Raw genomic sequence first — 24,252 nt, 5'->3', positions numbered from 1 at the left:
TTGGAACAAGCGCATCCAGAATGCTCTTTAGAAGCTAGGATGGCAAGACTTTATCTCAAGTACTTTGGACCTGTTATCAGGAGGGATCAGTCCCTGGAGAAGGACATCATACTTGGTACAGTAGAGGGTCAGCAAAAGAGAGGAAAACCCTCAAAGACATAGACTGACACAGTGACTACAAAAATGGGCTCAAACAGCATCGGCTGTGAGGATTGCACAGGGCTGGGCAGAGGTTTGTTCTGTTGTGCACAGGGTCTCTATGAGTTGGAGACGACTTGATGGCACGTAACAACAAGAGTGAACTTCTCTAGAGCTTGGTGCTAGTACTAGATATGTAGAGTCGTGCCCATCAAGCTCCTAACCCAAAACGAGTCAGGTGGGACAAACAAGGAAATGCATTTAACGTGATGTGTTGTTGTTGTCAGCTGCTGTCAAGTCGACTTGTGACTCATGGCAGCTCCATGCATAAGAGAACCACCCAGTGCTGTGCCATCCTGTGACTGGCTGCGGATTGGACCATTGTGGTCCAAGGGGTTTACACTGGCTGATTTTCAGAAGTAGATCACCAGGCCTTTCTTTCTAGTCCACTTTAGTTGAAAGCTCTGCTGAAACCTGTTCAGCAACATAGCAACACACAAGCTTCCACTGATCTCCCACCATTTGGCCTCTGTTCAGAGGTCACCTCCTCTAGAGGCCTGTGCTGGTCACCCTGGCTCAAGCCCCGCAGCCTCCAAGGCTGGCACCATCCCATCGTCCTGTGTCATGGCCTTCGTTGCACTCACCACGCTCTGAAGTATCTTACTGGTTTGCTGGTTGACTGGCTTCAGCCACTCAAAAGCAACATCCAGGGGACCGGGATCCTGTCTGTTGTGTTTGCTGCTCTATCCCCAGCCCCTCGTGAAGGGGTGCATAATAAACGCTAGTTTCAGGTACAAATAAACAGCACTTCACAGTTTACCAGGTGTTCTTATGTCTATTACATGCTCAATCCACACAAGCCTGTAAGGTAGGTGGTTTCTCCCTCCTTTTTGCAAATGAGGAAACCGAGGCCCAGAGAGGCAAAGAAGCTTGCCCAAGGTCAGACAGCCAGAAGTGGCACTGCTAGGGTCTTTCTGACTCCAAACCCTTTGTTCCTCAACATGATGTCATCACTTCCTGGTAACCACGCTGTGGGCTGTCTCTCCCCTTGTGTCACAAGGCTGCTCTGACTGCCTTCTCCTGCCTTGCCCAGGATCCGCTGTTGCCAATGTCCATTTGGGGACTAGTAATCCTCAGCTGCATTGGAGAAATCTGCTGCAAAAGACCTCTTTAAGGTTTTAAAAAGCAAGGTGTCAGTTTGATGACTAAGGTGAGCCTGACCCAAGCCAGGGTCTTTTCAATCACCTCATATGCATGCGAAAGTTGGACTATGAGTCAGGAAGGCTGAAGAAGAATTGATGCCTTTGCATTATGGTGTTGGCGAAGAATATTGAATATACCATGGAATTCCAGAAGAATTACCAAAGCTATCTTAGAAAACTTACAACCAGAATGCTCCTTTGAAGAGAGGGTGGTGAGATTTTGGCTTGCTTTGTTTTGACACGCCATCAGGAAAGGCCAATCGCTGGAAAAGGAAGTCACGTTTGGTAAAGCAGGGATCAGCGAAAAAGAGGGAAACTCTCAATGAGATGGATTGACACAATAGTACAACAATGGACTCAAACAAGATGGCACAAGGCCAGGCAAGGTTTCGTTCTGTTATACACAAGGCTGCCATGAGTCAGAACTCACTTGACAGCAATAACAACAACAACCCCCAGTGAAGTCAACCATACCTGAGTTCAGACTCTGTTTTAGCTTTCACTGGCTGCATGACCCTGAGCCAGTCACTTCCCCTCTCTGTGCCTCAGTTTCCTCATCTGTAAAATGGGCATAATCATAGTCCTCACAGCATGTTACTGAGTAAGAGTTCAGTAAATGGAGACTACTATTAATTGTACTTTATTTACACACATATACATTAAAATTTATTTCAATACAAAAGTAAAACATGAGTACATCATAGTTATAAAAAGTTAAAATATTGCAAATAAAGCTAAGAGTTCCTTGGCCACCCACCCCCTAACTGTATACCCCTCCCAGAGGCAGCCAGCGTTGATTTGGACAGTAATTTCCAGGCCTTTGTCTTCTCATCTGGAGAGAGAGAGGGGGGAGACATGAAAAATAATGAACACCACCATCCTGTGTTGCTTGGTCCTAACTTGATTTCCCACACAGTGCTTTGTCTCAGAGATTTCTCCAGGCTTTATCTTATATGGAATGTTTTCCCTCTGCCTTCTAATTTGACCTTCACAGCTCTGAGAAACAAGCTGGGCAGGTAATATCCCCATTGTGCAGATGGAAAAACTGAAGTTCCAAAATGTAAATGACACCTGCCCAAATTCATGCAGGGATGAAGGGGTAGGACCACACCCCAAATACAGATCTTCCAACTCCAGGGTGGCTGAGACATGTCTTCCTGGGTTCAATTGCCCTTCGGGATAGACTGAATGGACACAGTTTCATCATTTCCATTCATTCATCCAACATTTGCCAAGGGTCAGCCATAAGCCAGGGGTCATGCTGGGATAAAGATGATTCCAACAGAGGCCTCAAGCAATTTATACTTCAGAAAAAGAGGTGAGAAACCTATAGTTGCTCCCAACACAGTGCAGGTTGCATTGTTCCTGTGGGGAGAGACATTAGGACAGAAAGGGGGAGGGAAGGTCTTCATTTCTATGTTTGTAGATTTAAGGAGTCCCTGAGTGGTGCAAACAGCACTCTTGGCTGCTAACGAAAAGGTTGGCGGTTTGAGTCTACTCAGAGGTGCCTCGGGATGAAGACATGGCGATCACTTCTGAAAAATCAGCCACTGAAAACCTGCGGAGGCTACCTACAACAATAAGGCGAGAAAAGGAAACAAAGGGCAACCAAATTGGTAAAGAAGAAGTAAAACTAACCCTATTCGCAGATGATATGAAACTATACATAGAGAGCTCTAAAGATACCACAGGAAAACTACTGGATCTGATAGAAAGATTCAGCAGAGTAGCAGGATACAAAATCAACATACTAAAATCAGTTGGATTCCTACATGCCAACAAAGAAAGCTCAAAAAGGAAATCAGGAAAATATTTTACCATTTGTAATAGCCCTAAAAAAATAAAATAGGAATAAATCTAACCAGGGACATAAAAGACCTGTACAAAGAAAACCAGAAAACACTACTGGAAGAAACCAAAAAAAACCCATTGCCGTCGAGTTGATTCTGACTTATAGCAACCCTATAGGACACAGTAGAACTGCTCCCATAGGGTTTCCAAGGAGCACCTGGTGGATTCGAATTGCTGACTTTCGGTTAGCAGCCGAACCCTTAACTGCTATGCCACCAGGGTTTCTGAAACCAAAAAAGACCTACATGAATGGAAAAACATACCATGCTCCTGGATAGGAAGAGTCAACATCGTGAAAGTGTCGATTCTACCCAAAGCAATCTACAGATGTAATGTAATTCTTATCAAATAGGAATTGCAGCATTCTTTAACAAGATGGAAAAACTGATCATTAACTTTATGGAAAGGAAAGAGGCCCCATATAAGCAAAGCATTACTAAAGAAGAACAAAATAGGAGGCCTCACACTACCTGGTCTCAGAACCTACTATACAGCCACGGTAGTCAAAACAGCTTGGTACTGGTACGACGACAGACACGTAGACCAACGGAACAGACTTGAGAACCCAGTTGTAAACCCATCCACCTATGGTCAGCTGATCTTTGACAACGGCTCAAAGTCCATTAAACGAGGAAAACGCAGTCTCTTTCAACAAATTTTGCTGGCAAAACTGGATGTCCAACTGTAAAAAAAAAGAAACAGGATCCATACCTAATACCATACACAAAATTAATTCAAAATGGATCAAAGACCTAAGCATAAACCTAAGACTATAAAGATCCTGGAGGAAAAAATAAGGACAATGTTAGAGCCCTAATACATGGCATAAATAGAATACAAGCCATAATTAACAATGCACGAACATCAGAAGATAAACTAGATAACTGGGAGCTCCTAAAAATCAAACACGCTCATCAAAAGACTTCACCAAAAGAGTAAAAAGAGAATCCATGGGCTAGGAAAAATTTTTTGGCTATGACATATCCAATGAGGGCCTAGTCTCTAAAATCTATAAAACACTGCAACACCTCAACAATGAAGACAATCCAATTAAAAAATGGGCAAGGGATATGAAGGACACTTCAACAGCGAAGACATTCAGGCAGCTAACAGACACATGAGGAAATGATCACCATCACTAGCCATTAGAGAAATGCAAATCAAAACTACAATGAGATACCATCTTAACCCAACATTACTGGCACTAATCAAAAAAACACAGAAAATAACAAACATTGGAGAGGTTGCAGGGAGATTGGAACTCTTATGCACTACTGGTGGGAGTGTAAAATGGCATAACCACTATGGAAAATGGTACAGCACTTCCTTAAAAACCTAGAAATAGAAATACCATATGATTGAGCAATCCCATTTGTAGGAATATATCCTAGAGAAATAAGAGCTGTCACATGAATAGACATATGCACACTCATGTTCACTGCAGCATTATTCACAATAGCAAAAACATGGAAACCACCTAAGCGCCCATCAACAGATGAATGGATAAACAAATTATGGTACATACACACAGTGGAATACTATGCAAAGATAAAGAACAATGATGAATCTGTGAAACATTTGACAACACGGATCAATCTGGAGGGCGTTATACTGAGTGAAAAAAGTCAATCACAAAAGAACAAATACTGTATGAGACCACTATTCTGAAAACTCAAAAAAAGGTTTACACAGAAAGAAAGAGTCTTTGATGGTTACGAGGGAGAGGAGGCATGGGGAGGGGAAACCATTAACTGGACAGTAGTTAAGTGGTAACTTTAGCGAAGGGAAAGACAGTGCACAATATAGGGGAAGTAAGCACAACTTAACCAAGACAAAGTCATAGAAGCTTCATAGACATATCCAGACTCTGTCAGGGACTGAGTTGCTGGGCTGAGGGCTAGGGACCATGGTCTCAGAAGACATCCAGGTCAATTGGCATAACATAGTTCATAAAGAAAATGTTCTACATTCAACTTTGGGGAGTGGCACCTGGGGTCTTAAAACCTTGGGAGCAGCCGTCTAAGATACAACTATTGGTCCCATTCCATCCAGAGCAAAGGAGAATGAGGAAAACCAAAGACACAGGGAAATATTAATCCAAAGGACTAATGGACCACATGGACCACAGCCTCCACCAGCCTGAGCCCAGAAGAACTCGTTGGTGTCCAGCTATCACCACTGACCGCTCTGACGGGGATCACAATGAGGGATCACAATAGAGGGTCCCAGACAGAGCTGGCGAAAAATATAGAACAAAATTCAAATTCACACAAAAAAAAGACCAGACTTACTGTTCTGACAGAGACTGGAGGAACCCCAAACTATGACCCCCAGGGCACCCTTTGAACTCAGAAGTGAAGTCACTCAAAGTTCGCCCTTTAGCCAAAGATTAACCCATTGCCATCAAGTCAATTCCAGCTCATAGCAACCCTATAGGTATAGGACAGAGTAGAACTGCCCCATAGGGTTTCCAAGGAGTGGCTGGTGGATTCAAACTGCCAACCTTTTTGTTAGCAGCCGATTTGTTAACCACCCACCACCAGAGCTCCAGCCAAAGATTAGACAGGCCTATAAAACAAACAATAACCCACGTGAGGAACATGCAGCTTAGTTCAATCAAGTATACCAGACCAAGTGGGCAACGCCTGCCCAAAAGCAAAGACGAGAAGGCAGGACGGGACAGGAAAACGGAACGAATGGAAACGGGGAACCCAGTGTGGAAAAGGGGAGAGAGTTGACATATCATGGGGATTGCAACAAATGTCACGAAATAATTTGTGTATCAATTATTGAATGAGAAATGAATTTGCTCTGTAAACTTTCACCTAAAGCACAATAAAAAGGGAAAGAACAAAAAAACCTGTGGAGAACAATTCTACTGTGACACGCATGAGGTTGCCGTGAGTTGGAACTGGCTGGACGGCAACTGGTTTTATAGTTTTAGAGACAAACATGCATTTCTTTTTCTTATCAAAAAGCATTAAAAAAAAAAAAAAGAAAGAAAGAAAGAAAGAAATCCATGGACAGAGATAAACCCAGAGCAAAGCCAAATGAGAAACTGGGCTGAGAAACCAGGCGGGGAGCTGCCGCCTTACTGAAATATGTGGTGAGGCGCCCCCCACCACCCCAGGCTCCCCGAAACACCCTGGGATCTGCTGCTCAGCTCGCAGGCAAGTCTCAGAACATGAAATGGTAAAACGGGGGAAACGTGGAACTGTCAACAGTTCTCAGCCCCCATTAAAAAGGCTCCCCAAACCCGCAGGTCATTTCCTCCCGCACGGCAGGTATTTATTTTATATATCTGGCCAAACTCGGGGGAGAATCCCAGGCTAGAGCGGAGGGGCTGGGAGAGAAAGAGGAAAAACGAAAACAGCACGTCCAGTGGTGTTTTATGAGCGGCACTAAACCCCCCTCACACAATGAATCACGCCAGCTAACGAGAACGACTCCACAAAGTCTAGTGGATGGAGGTCAGGGGAGACGCGGGGAATGGGATAAGCTCGGACCTTGAGTGCTTGCACGCGCGCGCACACAGAGCTGTTCTGAGAGAAGAAAACATACCTGCACACCTCAAACTCTGGAACGATCCCAAGAGGGGTCCCTCTGTGTAGCACCTTCCATGGTCAGGGGCCGGGGGCAAGTGAGAGCCCTGGGGTTCCTGGAGGTCACAGTCACTTGTGGAGAGCACCTGGGCCTCACTTGCTTGTCCCCCACTGGCCACTCCTGTGAAGCTTAGGAGTCAGGCCTGGTACAAGATGGTCTGACACACTCACACACATATTCACACTCACACACACATTCATTCAACACACTCGCACATAACACTTTCTAATTTCTTTTCCTCTAAGGAGGACATCTTGGCCAATCGCCAAAAGACCTAACAACTCCACGTTTTCCAAAAATGCCAGCCCCTCCCCCCCTTGGCTGCAGCAGGAGACGGTTTCTTCCCCCAAACCTGTGGCGTCGTGTGAGGGTCGTAATGCTTGTAAAGCACTTAGCACAGTGCTTGGTTCAAAGTCTCAGTGAACAGGAGGTATTACCCTTTTTAATGTCATTGCTATTATCACTAGTAGGAACCTTGGGAGGGCCTGTACTGAGGGCGTGAGGGGGAAGAAATGACTGAACGAGGAAGAAGGGGTGGTCAGAGAGAGCCAGAGAGCATGAGCCCAGGGAGCAGAGCGTCCAGTCAGTCGACGTCTGCCAGAAAAGCGGGACAGTCAGGAGGGACCGAGGATGAGGGGTTTGTACAGGGCTAGCCCTGACACAGTGAGGGAGCTGGCAGGGCACCTGTAACCGCTGGTGTGGGGCCTGCAGTCGCTATAGGTCAGCCACCCTGGCAGTCAGGAAGGAAGCCTGAAAGTGGATAAGGGCAAGGAACAACCGGACCCCATTAGGGCGGGGTCGGTCCAGGCACCGATCAAGCATTCGGGGTGGGAGGGCAGGTCTGTCACCAGGAAGCAGGACAGAGCGAGGCCTGGAAAGATGCCCAATGTCCACTGCAGGTGTACATACAAGCTCTGCCCCTGACCATGTGACCCTGGGCACAACACTGGCCCCTCTACGCCTCAGTTTCCTCTCTGACTCTGGGAACCTGGGGAGTCCCATCTCCCCACAGATGTATGGCCTCAGTCTGAGTTACCAGCCATACCCACCAATGCCATTCCCTTCACCCACAGCCACCCTTTCCCCTGCCTAAGGAGTCCCGGAGTGGCACAAATGGTTAAGCGATTGGCTACTAACCAAATGGTTGGTGGTTCAAGCCCACAGCAACTGGTTTTTCCTCCCGCAACCTCTCCTTCAGGATGCTGGCATCGAAGCTTCTATAGCCCAGCAGCAGCCAAGAAGGTCTACTAATTGCCCCTCCCCCAGAGCAACCTCTCCTTCAGGATGCTGGCATCGAAGCTTCTATAGCCCAGCAGCAGCCAAGAAGGTCTACTAATTGCCCCTCCCCCAGAACAAACAAAAGGGATTCACAATTCAAGTGTCCTTTTGGTCTCCTGCCTGATCTTCAAGCCCAGCCTGATTTTTTTCAAGTTCCAAATACAAAAAAGCCTTACCTTATCTGATGATTGAGAAAAGGCCGCTGAGCTCTGATGTGGCCCCAGAGAGGTGTTTGTTCTGGAGAACAGGTAACCTGGCAAATCCTAGACTGGTTAGTGCAAATTTGGAATTATTCAAGGCCGCACCCCACCCCTCCTAAAAGATCTACCCAAACTGCGGAACCTCTGTAGTGAATTTGTCAACTTGAACAACAGGCTCTGTCAGAAGGGTGTGCCGTCTGAAGGCCTGCACCCCCGTGAGCCAACATCTTGGGAGAGACGTGGTAAATTGTCTATTGTCTGACGGATGGGCCCTCGGGGATGATGTCAGGGCTGGAAGGCTGTAGGAGCCCCCAGCACTGGCCACCAGCCTGGGGGACCCCCACCAGACTGTCCCAGACCCAAGCTGATGGTCATCGCCAAGACAGGGGAGACAGCAACATTGCCCCTTTTTCTGGGGAAGCCCAGAGCAGTCATATTCCCAGCCTCCAGGCTCCCTAGGGTGACCAGGGTAGCCAGGATGGCTTGGTGCCTGTGGGGGCCACATTCAACCTCACCTCTTCCCTGCCAACCACACCCTGCGTCTGATGCTACAGGGAAAGCGGTGATGAGACTGGGGCCCTGTGCGACCCGAGTCACAGAATGCCTGGTGTCTCCCTGATCCCCTTTTGCACCTCCAGGACAAGAAGGGTGGAATATAAACATGAAGGTGACATGACTTCTACCCTTGGGGACTCACAGGTCAGCAAACAGTCACCGGCAGTGGCTGAGAGAGGGCTTGGGCCCTGAACTTCCATGTGCTCTTAAACGAGGGGACACAGCAGGATCGCCCCAGAGTGGGAAGAGCTCGTTTAAAATCCAACTGCTTAGGCCCCACCCCAAACCTACTACAGACTCTCCAGTGCTCTGGGCCTGAATTAGGCTCCTAAAAAAAAAATTTTTTTTTTTTTTAGGAATAGCCCCCTAAAAATTGCCCTGTGGGGCACAATTCTCAAGGTGTAATCCCAGGAGCCAACAAACCTCCCATGATGGAGCCCTGATTCAGCCCCTTAGAAGCTTTGCTGTTATTGTTGTTCAGTGCTGTCAATTCTGACTCATAGTGACCCTATGTACAACAGAACAAACACTGCCCAGTCCCACACCATCCTCACAATCATTGTTATGTTTGAGACCATTGTTGTAGCCACTGTGTCAATCCATCTCATTGAGGGTCTTCCTCTCTTTTGATGACCCTCTTCTTTACCAAACATGATCTCCTTCTACAGGGACTGGTCCCTCCTGATAACATGTCCAAAGTATGTGAGATGAAGTCTCGCCATCCTCAATTCTCAGGAGCATTCTGGCTGTATGTCTTCCAAGACAGATTTGTTCCTTCTTCTGGTAGTCCATGGTACAGACATTATACGTGTATAATATGGATAGATAAGACGATGTGGCCAAGTGTCAAGTTATTCCATTTAGGTGGTGGATGTACAGATACTCGTTGGATTATTCTTACACTTCTTCTCTATGAAATGTTTGAAACATTTTACAATAAAAGCAATGTTTTAATACTAATAATTTTTAAAAAAGAAAATGGTGAGATCGGAACAGAATTTCAAATTCTCATGGACTCCAGACTTTCTGGAGCCATGAAGGCTGGGTAAACCTTTGAAACTATTGCCCTGAGAGAATCTTTAAAACTTAAACAAAAATACCCCCTGCAATCTTCTTTAAAACCAAACAATAGTATAGCTTAACCAGTAAAAAAAAAAAAATGTCCGCCTTGCTCTTTTAAGAACTATCTATATGGATCTTATAGATAAGGAAAGCTGAAGAAGAACTGATGCCTTTGAATTATAGTGTTGTTGAAAAATATTGAATATACTGTGGACTGCCAGAAAAACAAACAAATCTGCCTTGAAAGAAATAAGGCAGTCAGAGTGCTCCTTGGAAGCAAAGACGACAAGACTTCGTCTCAGGTACTTTGGACATGCTATCAGCAGAGACCAGTTCCTGGAGAAGGGCATCATGCTGGGTGAAGCAGAGGGTCAGCAAAAGAGAAGAAAACCCTCAGTGAGATGGACTGACACAGTGGCTGCAACAATGGGCTCAAACATAACAACTATTTTGAGGATGGCACAGGACCCAGCAGTGTTTCGTTCTGTTGTACCTAGGATCGCTGTGAGCTTGAACCAACTCAACTGCATCTAAAAACAACAATATGGGATCAAATTGACAACAGCAACTGAAAAGATTAGCTAGGAACCTCAGGCGGCAGTGAGTTTTTGCTAATGGGGAAGGAGCAACTCAGAAAAGAGGGTGAGACCAGTTTGCACAACTTGAGTGTGATCAATGTCAGTGAATTGGACATGTAGAAGTGGTTGAATTGTTGTATGTTTTGCTGTGTATATTCTCAACAGCAACAACAAAATAAAACTTTGAAAAAAGATTACAGCCAAGAAAACCCTACAGAGCTCAGTTCTACTCTATAACACGTGGGGTCACTATGAGTCGGAATAGTGATTATGGGTTATCACTACATATCATACTTTGTATAGTTATTTATTTATTGTTTTTATCCCATAACAGAATATAAGTTCCATGAGGGCGGTGACATGTTAGTTTATTCACCACTATGTCCCAGCAGGTGGGCTACTGCCTGGTCCATAGGAGGTGCCCAAAATCTATTTGATGTAAAAATGTATAAAGAGTTATTTTCCATCAAACAAACAAAAAAAGAAAAAGAGAAGGAAATGGTGAGAAAGGGTCTCCAGGGTTCCTTTTGTCCTCTCCCTACCCTGCACTGTTGTCTTCTCCTCCGGGATGGATGCTACTGGGCAGGCTTCTGCCTCCTATGTGTGTGGGGGGGCAAGGGGGCTCCTCCCAGGGTAACCTATTAAAGCTGCTCAGAAGAGTGGTTAGCAGTTCACATTTAACCATTTGTACCACCCAGGGACTCCATACATGTATAGAAGACCCTCCAAGTTACAAAGCACTTTGCATTTCACAGACACCTCCCGTGCCCCATTAGACCTGGAAATAGAGGCCAGCTGCTCACTTAACAGATGAGTAAACTGAGGCTCAGAGACAGGAAGTGCCCAAAGTCTAGATGAGTTTAAGGCAGCCAATCCCAGAGGCCATGGCCTTGCAGGGGAAAGGGGAGACTGAAGAACATTCTTGTCCCCCAGGAAATTCTGGTCCTGCTCCCTGCAGGTGGTAAGGACTGAGTCTACCTGCTGTCCCGGCAGAGATCCCCTGCTCCTCAGAGTTCCCACACATGCAGTAAAAGGTGGGCTGGCTTGGGGACCCTGGGCACAGCCTTGGGGCCTGGACAGATTGTCACACTGCCCCATACCTTAGAATTTTGAGAACAAGAAGTGGCCCAACACCCAGGAGGAGACACACCCACACGTTAGCAGTGCCAGATCTGGGGTGTGAAATTGTGGGTAATTTTTATTTCCTTCTTTGTACTTTCCCACAGTTTCCAAAATTTTTATATGGTGTATGTGCACCACTGCTATAATTAGAGAAAAAAAAAACAAAAACTACTGTACTTTTTTTCTTCAGGAGAACCAAGGACCTATCACAGAAAGTGGGTGTAAAATGTGTGAAACTTATTGACCCAAGAAGAGGAAATGGGAGAAGAAGGGAGAAAAACAAGACATGTTGAGTGTCGACTATGCAACAAGCAGGGCGCCGGGAATGCTACATCATTGTCTCTTTAATCCTCAAACCACCCTAGGAATTTGAGGTTATGATCCCATTTTACAGATGGGGATGCTGAGGAAAGCAACGTGCCCAAGTTCACTCAGCTAGTACACAGTAGAGCTAAAATTTGAACCCCAAACTCTCTTGCTACAAAGCCCCTACTCTTTCCACCCCACCAGGCTGCCGCTCCACGAGGTGACAGAAAATGCAACTTCAAAACCAGCTTGGTCGAAAAACGTCCAGAGGACTGACCATCTGGGGCCACTTAGAGAAGGACCCCTGCATCTTCGTGTTGCAGCTGCCCCTGCAGGCATAGCTGTATCGCAACCGGAACAGTGGCTGAGGTTTATCAGTCGTTGTTTTCTTCATGACAGAGGGTCATTCTGATGTCTCGTGCACAGTGTTTTGCCCGGTGACGTTAACGCCCAATGCAGTAAAGCTGAAGTGGAATCAGCCTACTGTTTGTTTGCCAGTAGCACTGAAAATGAGCACAGTTCTTTTAAAAAGCAGTAAGGTGACAGTGGTGCCAGAACCGTAAACAAGCTGGGATCTTTTGACTCAGGAATTCCATTCTCAGGAGTTTATTGCTCTGAACTACTTCAGCAGAAATAGAAAGCTACAGGCATGTAGATATCCATGTCAGCTCTAGCTGTAATAGCAAACAATTTATAATACAATGATGTGATGGAAGATACTATAGAAGAAATGATCTTTTTACAATCCGTAGTTTATCCATACTCGGTACCAGCCTTCTGTGGTTGTTGTTAGGTGCCATCGAGTCAATTTCAGCTCATAGAGACCCCACGTGACACAGTAGAACTGCCCCATAGGGTTTTCTAGGCTGTAATCTTTCCGGGGGCAAGTTGCTAGGTCTTTCTCCCCTAGAGCCACTGGGTAGGTTCGAACCACCAAACTTCTGGTTAGCAGCCGAGTATTTAACCATTGCACCACCAGAGCTCACTGCGTCTCCTAGAGGCCCCCAATGATCCTCGCTTCTGGGTAGCCATGCCCTTGTGAAATCTCCTCCCACACTGAATAGGTCTGGTGACCAATAGGATGTTACAGACATGGCCATGTGTGGCTTCCAAGGACAAGTCATAAAAAACGTTGCAGCTTCCACCTTGGTCTCTTGATCACTTACTCTGGGGGAAACAAGCCACCATGTCATGAACAAACTCAAGCCACACTAAGAAGAGGCTCAAGTGGAGAGGAACTGAGGCCTCCTGCCAACAGCCATGTTGGTGAGCAATTTTAAAAGTAGATATCTTCGAGCCCCAATCAGGTCTTCAGATGACTGCAGTCCCAGTCAATCTCTCAACTACAACTTCATGAGACATGCTGAACCAGAACCACCCAGCTAAGCTGCTCCTAAAATTCCTGACCCACAACAACTGTGAAAGATCATACATGTTGTTATTGTGTTAAGTCACTAGGTTTGGGGGTAATATTTCCACCAAAACAAACACAAACAAACAAAAAAACCCATTACCATCAAGTCGATTCCAACTCATAATGTCCCTAGAAAACAGAGTAGGACTGCCCCATAGGGTTTCCAAGGAGCTGCTGTTAAATTCGAACTGCCCACCTTTTGATTAACAGCCAAGCTCTGAACCACTGTGCCACCAGGGCTCCAATTTGTTCCACAGTAATAGATAAATAATACCCATACGATGGAATACCATACCCCATGATCATGAACAAATCACTGCTACATACTTCAACACAGATGAATGTCACAAACATAATGTGGAACAAAAGGAGCCGGATACCAAAGAGGACCAACTTCAGGATTTTATTGCTGCAACGCATGAAAACAGTCTAAACGAATCTGCTGTTAGAAGCTAAGGCAGCGGCTACCTTTGGGGTGGAGGGGAGAGATCAGGCTTTAGGAGAGGTCAGGAGGCCACTCAAGGTGCTAATAAGCTTCTATTTCTTGATCGGGGGCTGGTTCCCTGGGTGTGTTCAGGTTGTGAAAATTCATGAAGGTGTATATTTATGATTGGCGTATTAGACTGCCGGTACACTCTATTTTGACAAAAAGTATTTAAAATTGTCGTTTCACTGCACCGTGTAAGATCTAGACACTGCTCAAGCTCTGGTCACCAGAAAGGGCAGAACCACAAAAGAGCCCCTAAGGTGATTTGCAGCCCCCATACAATGCACACACACACAGAAGGCAGGATGGAAAAAACTGAAATGTTTGTGTTTCTGGGTAATTTTTCAATATTTAACTATTTCATTTCATAATGTATTACACTGTCTTGTCAAAGAGAATGAAAAAAAAAGAAGGAGGGGAAGAGGGCAGGCAGAGAGGTATATACATTTCTAAAAGGTGTCTAACCAGAGAGTAAAATACAGTCCTCCAAGGAGTTAGGTCTTTATTTGCCAAAAAACTTGGCCACCCAGAAGAACTCCATCCTAGGGATTTTACAAATTGTTCAAGTGTGGTTTCTCTAGCAAAATCGGTTAGTGCAACTACTGTTTTCATTAAGGAAAGGTAAAAACTGGAGGCGTATTTGCAAGGTTCGCAGTCCGGCCGGGCTTGGAGGGAAGCCATGCCAAGCAGAGAGAGAAGGTGTCCGTGACATGGCTGGCAAACAGAGCAGTATCAACTTGCTGTCAAGCCAAAGGGAAGTTTGTGGGTCTGGAGTATCCTTCCCGGTGCTGATAGCACAGAACCAGGGCAGAAATATCACCCTGCAATCCCCAAAGCAGCTGCAGACTCAGACGAAAACAGAGAGAATTCTCAAGTTTCACTGAGCTATGAACTTTGCATTTCCCATAATAGCTTCCCCGAATAGATTTCGCATTGTTCTTGGTAAGAATCCAACATTCCAATACTCAGGTATCGTCCTGAAGATACAGAATCCGTTTTGCAGCCTCTCACATCTGCCATCCCCCTGCTCAAATACCTTCATTAACTCCCCCTTGGTGGTGCGAATGGTTAGCGCTCTCAGCTACTACGGTTGGTGGTTCAAATTCACCCAGAGGCACCTCAGAAGCAAAGCTTGGCAATCTACTTCCAAAAGATCACAGCCATTGAAAAACCTACTCTGAAACACGTGGGGTTGCCAAGAGTTAGAATTGACTCCGCAGCAACTGGGTTGATTTGGTCTGTTTGTTTTTTTACTTATAACCCCACCAGCGGCTGCGGAGTCACTCCTGTCTCCTGGCAAACCCATGTGCATCAGAGTAGAAATGTGCTTCATGGGTTGTCCGCGGCTGATTTTTTGGGATTAGACTGCCAGGCCTTTCTCCTAATGTGCCTCTGGACTTGAACCTACAACCTTTCAGTTAGCAGCCAAGAACAACAACCGTTAGCACCACCCAGGGACTCCTACAAGCCCACAGCACAGCCTTAAAAGGCGTCCCTGATCAGACCCCAAATGACAAGTTCAGCCTTGGCGCCTACCTGTCCCTTCCATACACCCAACACTGTTACCTCCAGCCTCCAGGCCAAGGCCCCATAGTATCTCTCACCTGGGAACTCCCTCAGCCAACTACTCTTTACATGGGGAAGGCCTTTCTAAGCTTCAAAGCTGTGGAAGAAACCACAAAGGAAATGTTTGACTGATTGGTGCTATATGAAAATAAAAAATTCCAGTGTGATTTTAAAAAAAGCAAAATTAAAAGACAACAACTGGAAAAATGTTTGCAGCCGATACCACAGATAGACGCTTCGGGTCCTTAATTTATAAAGAAGCCACATAAAATCGATAAGAAAAACACAAAGATGGCCATGGAAAAAAGGGCAAAGGACAGAAACAATAAAAAGCAACTATAAAATGACCAATCAACATTTGGGAGAGGAAAAGAAAAAGCTCACTTTCTCTAAGGGTCAAAGAAATGCAGACAGCAATGAGATAACATTAAATTAGTCACGGTGAAGAAATGGGTACTGCTCCCTGCTAGCTGCAACGCAGGAAGTTGGCATTAGCTGAGGCACCAGGGTGGGGCTGTGAACTGGTGAAATAGTTCTGGCAAGCCCCTGGCTGATATTCATCAAAAGCCTGAAAAATGTTCCTACCTATTGTCCACGTTTTTTCCCGTTTCCTTAGAAACCTATGGCAAATACTTTAGTGATATTTATCAGTCTTCTTAACTAAAAAAAAAAAAAAAAAGAAAACTAGCCCATTCTTTTTGTTCACGTGTCTGATTATTGTCTCCAAAACCTAGAAGTTGAAATACGACTGGAGATGTACGTACAGAGATGTGCACTGCAATGTAAATGCGTAACAATGCAAAGCTGGAAACAACCTAAACGTCCTCCAAGCAGGGAGGAAGGGTATATGTAATTCACAATACGTCCATGTGACTCAGCGCATTGGGTAAATGTTGTCGCTGCTGTTGTTAGTTGCCATTCGGTCGGTCCCAACTCCTAGTGACCTTCTGTATAACAGAAAGAACGTTGCCTGGTCCTGCACCATTTTCATGATCATTGGTATGTTTGAGTCTACTGTTGCGGCTATTGTGTAGTGTTTTCCAACTTAGGGGGCTCATCTCCCAGCACTACATCAGACAGTATTCTGCTGTGACCCATAAGGTTTTCACTGGTTAATTTTCAGAATTAGATCACCAGGCCTTTCTTCCTAGTCTTAGTCTGGAAACTCCACTGAGACCTGTGTGCCATAGGTAACTCTGCTGGTATTCAAAATACCAGTGGCATAGCTTCCAGCATCACAGCAACACGCAACCCACCACAGTATGACATACAGATAGGATTGAGTAAATAGCCTCACAATATAAGAGTTCTAGACAACATGGAAACACTTATGATATAATAAGCTTGTAATAAAAAGAAAGTAAGCTCTAAAATTCTTAATGAAAAAAAAAAAAATACTAGCCCATAGGCTGGAAAACACATCACAAAATGGGTTGCTTCCGAGTGGTAAAGTTGGGGGAAATTTATGTATGGGTTTCTGTACTTTCCAGAATTTCTACAATGAGCAGAATTACTTTGATAATCATTTAAACAGTTAAAAAACCTTTTAGGAATACCGTCTTGATAACCTGTTGATTTTCCCAGGGGAAAGCAATCATGCCCTTTCAGAGCTGGCACCAAACCACCAAAACCCAGTGCCGCCGAGTCGATCCTGACTCATAGCAACCCCATAGGACAGAGTAGGACTGCCCCACAGTTTCCAAGGAGCACCTGGTAGATTCGAACTGCCAACCCTTTGGTTAGCAGCCGTAGCACTTAACCACTACACCACCAGGGTTTCCAGAGCTGGCACAGAGTAGGCTTAATAAATATTCTAGGGAACAAATGAGTAGCATTCTTGTGAATCGGTTCTCACCTTTTGCTTTTATAGCCTGGCTATTTGTGTTTCTGTCCCTTCTCCATTGCCATTCTGGCAGTTCCTAAAAGGCAGAAATCACGTGTCTCCATTTAGTCCCATCTTCTAGCCAGTGCCTTATACACAGCAGGCACTCAACTGTGGAATTCTTGAATGAAGGGGTATCCTATAGAGTCAATGGTATATCTGTTTTTCAACATGAGATAAAGACTCTGGATGCCAAAGATTCTTTATTAAACACAATCTTTAAGTCCTTAAATTCATCCAGAGAACTCCCTGAAAGCCAAGGAGAATCATGACATCAGGATCAACACATGGTTCTCGAGGCAACTCTGCCCCTACTTGGTGGACATCACATATTTATGCCAAATCCACCTTCTAGTCCTGAGAGCACTATTTTAGGAGTCCCCGCTTTGCAACTATCTAGCTATGGGGCCTTGGACAAATCACTCACCCTTAGTTCCTTCATCAGTGAGACAAGGGGGCCAGGTTGTTTCCCTCGTGATGTCACCATGATCTCTAAAATGCCTCTGACAGTGAATGTCAGTTCGGAATATCAAGTTGAAAAGTAACTTTAGGACACTGCGGAACTTTTTAAAAAGCAAAAATCTCTACTGATAATCAAATCAACACTGTGCACCTGGGAGAGAGGAGCCAGGGATTTGGGCTCCATTTTATTCACATTTTGGTCTTTTTCTCCGATCAAGAAAAAAACTAAATTATAATAGGCAACTTCAAGGTTCTCCCAAGGACCACAGAATTTTGGGAAGATCTATAGAGATCCTAACAAATTGTGGATAACATCGTGAGGAATGGGAATTCCAGACCACTTAATTGTGCTTGTGAGGAACCTATATATAGATCAAGAGGCAGTTGTCCGGACAGAATAAGGGGATACTGAGTGGTTTAAAGTCAGGAAAGGTGTGTGTCAGGGTTGTATCCTTTCACCATACCTATTCAATCTGTATGATGAGCAAATAATCTGAGAAGCACTCTATGAATAAGAATGGGGCATCAGGATTGGAGGAAGACTCATTAACGACCTTCGTTATACAGATGGCACAACCTTGCTTGCTGAGAGTGAAGACGACTTGAAACACTTACTGATGAAGATCAAAGACTGCAGCCCTCAGTATGGATTACACCTCAACATAAAGAAAACAAAAATCCTCACAACTGGACCAATGAGCAATATCATGACAAACAGAGAAAAGATTGAAGTTGTCAAGGATTTCATTTTACTTGGTTCCACAATCAACACCCATGGAAGCAGCAGTCAAGAAATCAAAAGATGCATTGCTTTGGGCAAATCTGCTGCAAAGGACCTCTTTAAAGTGTTGAAGAGCAAAGACGTCACCCTGAAGACTAAGGTGCACCTGACCCAAGCCATGGTATTTTCAATCGCATCATATGCATGTGAAACCTGGACAATGAATAAGGAAGACTGAAGAATTGATGCCTTTGAATTGTGGTGTTGGCAAAGAATGTTGAATATACATACCATGGACTGACAAAAGAACGAACAAATCTGTCTTGGAACAAGTACAACCAGAATGCTCCCTAGAAGCAGGATGGCACGGCTGCATCTTACATACTTTGGACGTGTTGTCAGGATGGATCAGTCCCTGGAGAAGGACATCATGCTTGGTAAAGTAGAGGGTCAGTGAAAATGAGGAAGACCCTGAACAAGATGGACTGACACAGTGGCTGCAACAATGGGCTCAAGCATGACAACGATTGTAAGGATGGCGCAGGACTGGGCAGTGTTTCGTTCTGTTGTGCACAGGATTGCTGTGAGTCAGAACTGACTTGATGGCACCTAACAACAACAACATAGAGGTTAGGAGCAACTCCTCTGCAGTAAACTAATTAACGGAATGAGATGAAATCCTTTGGATAAATGTGCCCAATTAGGGAAGGGAGTGGAGTGAGATCTGGGTTTTCTTCTCCTGCCCCTTCCGTGGCTGGGAAATTTCGGTTCATCCAGCTTACTGTGAGCTCTGCAGACAGCAGGGGGCTGAGCCACCGTTTCTGAGCCAAGAACAGTAGGGGGTGCCTTCTGCTCTCGCTGGCCTCCCAGAGTCCCCTTTCACCAAACAGGACCCCTCCTCATTTACACAATAAAATAGGGTAACAACGCACTCAATGCCTAGTATTGGAACTGTTTAGTTCCACTTCTGTCACCACCAAGGACCCCTCATGGCTCAGTGGTTAAGCGCTTGGCTGCTAACCTAATGGTCTTCAGTTCAAACCCACCAGCGCCACCAACCGCTTGTGGGAGAAAGATGTGGCAGTCGGCCTCTGTAACGACTGCAGCCTTGGAAGCTCTATGGAGCAGCTCTACTCTGTCCTACAGGGTGGCTACGAGTCAGAATCTACTCAATGGCAATGGGTGGATCTGTCACCCCCATTTGATGTGGTGCATCCCTGAGCCTTCTGAGGTTCCAGTAGAAAAAAGCCCACGTGGGGAGCTCCAGGTTCCTCCACTGCTGGGTGGAGAATCAGCCTCCCTGGGCCCCCGCTTCAGCCCCTCCCAACAGAGGGAAAATGAAGGCTTCCAATTCAGGAGCCAGAGGGCCTGTGTGACCTTGAGCAAACTGTCTGGCCTCCCTGTGCTTGAGTTTCCTCATCTAAATGGAGATAACAATAGTACCTACCTCATGAGATTGTTGAGAAGATTAAGGCTAGAAACATGAAAACTAACCTTATAATTTGGCTGAGGAAATCAGAGAGAGGGTACACTTGCAGAAATTGAGGTACATCCATCTCCTATTTTATAAGAAATGGGATCAGAAATGTGTCACTGGCTTTCCCTTTTTACCCCAAAAGATGTCCTGACGCCTGCTCTCCCTACATGATGCCACTTCTCAAGGGGGAGGATCTTCTGCTGGTCCTGGGGCTGAGGGGGGAAGTTTCCCTCTGGAATTGTAGACTGTTTTCCTAGAGAAAAAGTCATCGCTGAAGTCTGAGGGCAGAGGTCACCTCTTCCCAGGGGCCTTCCCTGTCTGTCCTACAGAAGCAGCCCTGACCCTTGGCCACCCACTTTTCAGTGTTACTTCCAGGTGGTACTTGATGTCTTTCAAGGTGGCCTGCTTTGTGTGTGGTTGTCTACCTGTGCGGGCTCCTGGAGAGTTAGGAGCTTGCCCAATGTCCTCACCACCACATCCCAGCCCCTGGCACAGTGGCAGGCACACAGTAGGCCTTCAACAAATACCCTTCAGTCATATGGACGTCAGAGGCCTCTGCGACCCCCGGGGCTGAGGGGTGAGGGGAGGGGCCGGGAGGAGTCCCTCGGCACTAACCGCAGCAGAGCACCTTGCCCTCCCTCGACCCAACTGCCACCAGACCTGTTAGTTTTGCTTCCGAAGCGCTTCCTCCAGCTGCCTTTTTCAACGCCAGGGTTTGCAGAAGTGCTAAAGACCTGCAAGAGCCCAGCGCATGCTGGGCTCTGCATCGTCGGATGGAAGTGAAGCCAAAGCCCTTGGGCGACCTGACCTCAAAGCAGGATCCCGCCCGCCAAAAGGGTACGAGTGGGGGCGGGAAAGGGGGACCTGGCCCTGCTTCTGCCCAGGCAGGAGGCGCGGAGGTGTAGATTAGGGGCTGCGTCAGAGAACGTCCGTTCGACACAGGAAGGAGGGAAGGAGGCCGGAGGTGAAGACAACACGCAACAGCCCTGACAGATCTGATAAAGAGGAAGGAAGCAGACAACGCTGCTGAACCGAGCTGACAGCTCCCCAAACTGCAGCTGTCACAGCCCTGTTTGCAGAAGTGAACCCAAAGGAGGCGAACTGGCGCCCCCTGCTGGTCATTTTAGAACCGCACCCATCTGATGAAGGCGTGCAAGGGCTTTAAGGTCAAGGGCGCCGGTAATGCCTTTTCCAGCAGAAGGTGGTAAACCCATATGGGGGATGCGGGACTTGTCTGGGCCTAGATCCTCTACTTTCTGCCCCAGAGAAACAAACCCATGAATAGATTTGCCTCAGTTGGAGCTCTGCTTACTTGGCAGCCCAATTACCTTGACCATCAGCGATAAGGAGCAAGTCTGTGCTAAAGTGAAAGGCAGAAACAATGTTAAAGATCACATGGCACACTGCACATTGTTACAGTCCCTGGATTCTACTTTGGCTCTGCGACTTACTGGATGTGTGACCTTGGGCAAGTTTCTTAACCTCCTTATGCCTCAATTTCCTTATTTGTAAAATGGAATACTAACAGTCTGTACCACATAAGATTGTTAGGGAGACTAAGTGAATATATGTAAAGTGTTTAGCATAGTTCATGGCACATAAACATGTTTGTTAAAACTTTGAAATTCCTATAAAGGTTGTAGGCTTGTTGCACTTACTGTAAATAACTGCTTCCTTATTCTGGGGATTTTCTTGCTATCTGTCAATTATTGATTTCTAGTTTAATTCCAGAAGAGCCCTGGCAGTGCAGCAGTTAAGCCCTCAGCTAACTGAAAAGTCAGTAGTTGGAACCCACCAACTGCTCCTTGGGAGAAAGATGTGGCAGTCCACTTCCTCGAAGACTTACAGCCTAGGAAACCATATGGGGCAGTTCTGCTCTGTCCTACACGGTTGCTATGAGTCAGAATCAGCTTGACAGCAATGGGTTTGGTTTTTTTGAAAGATCAATTCTACAGCAGACGGAGAACATTACTTTGTATGTGTGATGGTTAAGATTGTTTGTCAACTTGGCTGGGCCATGATTCCCATGATATGGCATTTGTATAATGTTGTGATCACTCCCCTGTTGAAATCTGATATGTGATCACCCCCATGATGGAATCTGCTGAGTGGTACTGGCGGGGGTGGGGCTTGTCCTCAACCCCCCCCCCCCCCCCCCCGCCAGCCTTCATCTCTCCACCTTCCACCCCCTACTTCCTTCCTGCTCACCTTGCAAATGTTGTTGGCTTGTTCTGGATCCAGCAGCTGTCTTTTGTCTGACCTCTGGTTCTTGGGGCTTGAGCTAGCAGCTTACTTGTCTATCTTGGGATTCGCTGATCTTCACAGCCTGCAAGCAAGAGTCCTGCTCCCCAACCTGCCTGTCTTGGGTTCACCAGCCCCTGCAGGTAAGTGATTCAGGAGAAACCTTGCGGTCTTACCTGCTGACCTTGGGGATTCCTTAACTGTCATAGCCTGTGAGCAGGAGTCCTGCTCTTTGACCTGCTCATCATGGGTTCACCAGCTCTGCAGCTCTGTAAATTGGGAAAGGAATCTATTCTGATCCAAGGACTTGGGATGTTCCAGCCCCTACAATCACGTGAGCTGTTTCTTTGAACTAAATCTCTCTCTATATATTTATATGCATTACTGGTTTTGCTTCTCTAGAGAGCCCAGCCTAAGACAGTAGGATTTCAGTCCTTTGAAACTTGTTGAGACTTGCTGTATGGACCAGCACACAATCTACTTTGCTGAAAGTTCCATGTCCAATGGGCATTTTGCAGTTGTTGGATATGTTTATGTTGTCATTAGATGCCGTTGGATCAACTTTCGACTCATAGCGACCCAAGTGGCAGAGTAGGACTGCCCCATGAGGTTTCCTAGGCTGTAATCTTTCCTGGAGCAGATCACTGGGTCTTTCTCCCTCAGAGCCGCTGGGTGAGTTTGAACCACCAACCTTTCAATCAGCAGCTGAGCACTTAACCATTGTGCCAACAGGGCCTAGTGGATATAGAGCTCTAAATATGTCAACTTGATGGAGCCCTGGTGGCACAGTGGTTAACAGCTTGGTGGCTAACCAAGAGGTTGACAGTTAGAATCTACCAGTCACTCCCTGGAAACCTTATGAGGCAGTTCTACTCTGTCCTATAGAGTCACTATGAGTCAGAATCCACTCAAGGGCAACAGGTTTGGTTTTTGGGGGGTTTTATATGTCAATTAGGTTAAATTGGTTAATTGTGTTATTCAAATCTGCTATACCCTTATTGCTTTGTTAGTTTTGTTTTTTCTTGCTGTTCTATCAGTCACTAGGTATTTGTCTGTTTCTCTTTGGCTTGGTCAAATTTTGCTTTATGTATTTAAAACTGGGTTATTAGATGCATAGAAAATTAGGATTGTTGTATCTTCCTAGGAAACAAACCTTTTATCATTATAAAATGTCCTTTATCTCTAGTAATACTTGTTGCCTTAAAGCTTACTTTGTATGATGTATATTACACCTGCTTTCTTTTGTTTATCTTGTCAATGAATTAACTCTATTCCATTCTTGAATTCCAATATTTCTGTGCCCTTAAAGTTTCTCTGTTTTAAACAGTTTTGACTTTTTTTATCCAGCCTGACACTCTTTCACTTTAATTGGGTTGGTTAGTCCATCACATGTAACATAATTCCTAATATAGTTGGGATTATAGCTAACCTTTTGTTTTGTTTTTTTCTGTTTTGTTTTTTTTTGTTACTCTTTCAGTTTGTCCTAGGCTTTGTTCCTTTATTCCTCCTTTTTTAAATATAATTTTTATTGTGCTTTAAGTGAAGGTTTACAAATTAAGTCAGTCTCTCACACAAAAACTCATATACATCTTGCTACATACTCCCAGTTGCTCTCCCCGCAATGAGACAACCCACTCCCTCCCTCCACTCTCTCTTTTCATGTCCATTTCACCAGCTTCTAACCCCCTCTACCTTCTCATCTCCCCTCCAGGCAGGAGATGCCAACATAGTCTCAAGTGTCCACCTGATCCAAGAAGCTCACTCCTCACCAGCATCCCTCTCCAACCCATTGTCCAGTCCAATCCCTGTCTGAAAAGTTGGCTTTGGGAATGGTTCCTGTCCTGGTCCAATAGAAGGTCTGGGGACCATGACCACCGGGGTCCGTCTAGTCTCAGTCAGACCATTAAGTCTAATCTTTTTACGAGAATTTGGGGTCTGCATCCCACTGCTCTCCTGCTCCCTCAGGGGTTCTCTGTTGTATTCCCTGTCAGGACAGGCATCGGTTGTAGCCGGGCACCATCTAGTTCTTCTGGTCTCAGGATGATGTAGTCTCTGGTTCATGTAGCCCTTTCTGTCTCTTGGGCTCATAATTACCTCGTGTCCTTGA

The 24,252-nt window shown here is 45.7% G+C and overlaps 1 long non-coding RNA gene across 3 annotated transcripts; it reads right to left on the bottom strand.

Moving 5' to 3' along the window:
- Positions 1 to 1,995: 1,995 nt before the first annotated feature.
- On the bottom strand, positions 1,996 to 20,867 carry LOC126072726 (uncharacterized). 3 transcript variants are annotated; one of them, XR_007516562.1, is made up of 4 exons: positions 20,565 to 20,867; positions 19,922 to 19,986; positions 8,249 to 8,325; positions 1,996 to 2,172 (listed from the first exon to the last, which is right to left on the bottom strand). It is a non-coding gene; the product is annotated as an uncharacterized LOC126072726 (long non-coding RNA). The 3 variants fall into 3 exon arrangements; XR_007516563.1 differs by lacking the exon at positions 19,922 to 19,986 and having other exon boundaries at positions 8,249 to 8,340; XR_007516561.1 differs by lacking the exon at positions 19,922 to 19,986.
- Positions 20,868 to 24,252: the final 3,385 nt, after the last annotated feature.

This window comes from Elephas maximus, chromosome 3 (genome assembly GCF_024166365.1).
Source record: "Elephas maximus indicus isolate mEleMax1 chromosome 3, mEleMax1 primary haplotype, whole genome shotgun sequence".
In the NCBI taxonomy this organism is placed as follows: Eukaryota; Metazoa; Chordata; class Mammalia; order Proboscidea; family Elephantidae; genus Elephas; species Elephas maximus.
This window is presented reverse-complemented; position numbering and strand designations above follow the sequence as displayed.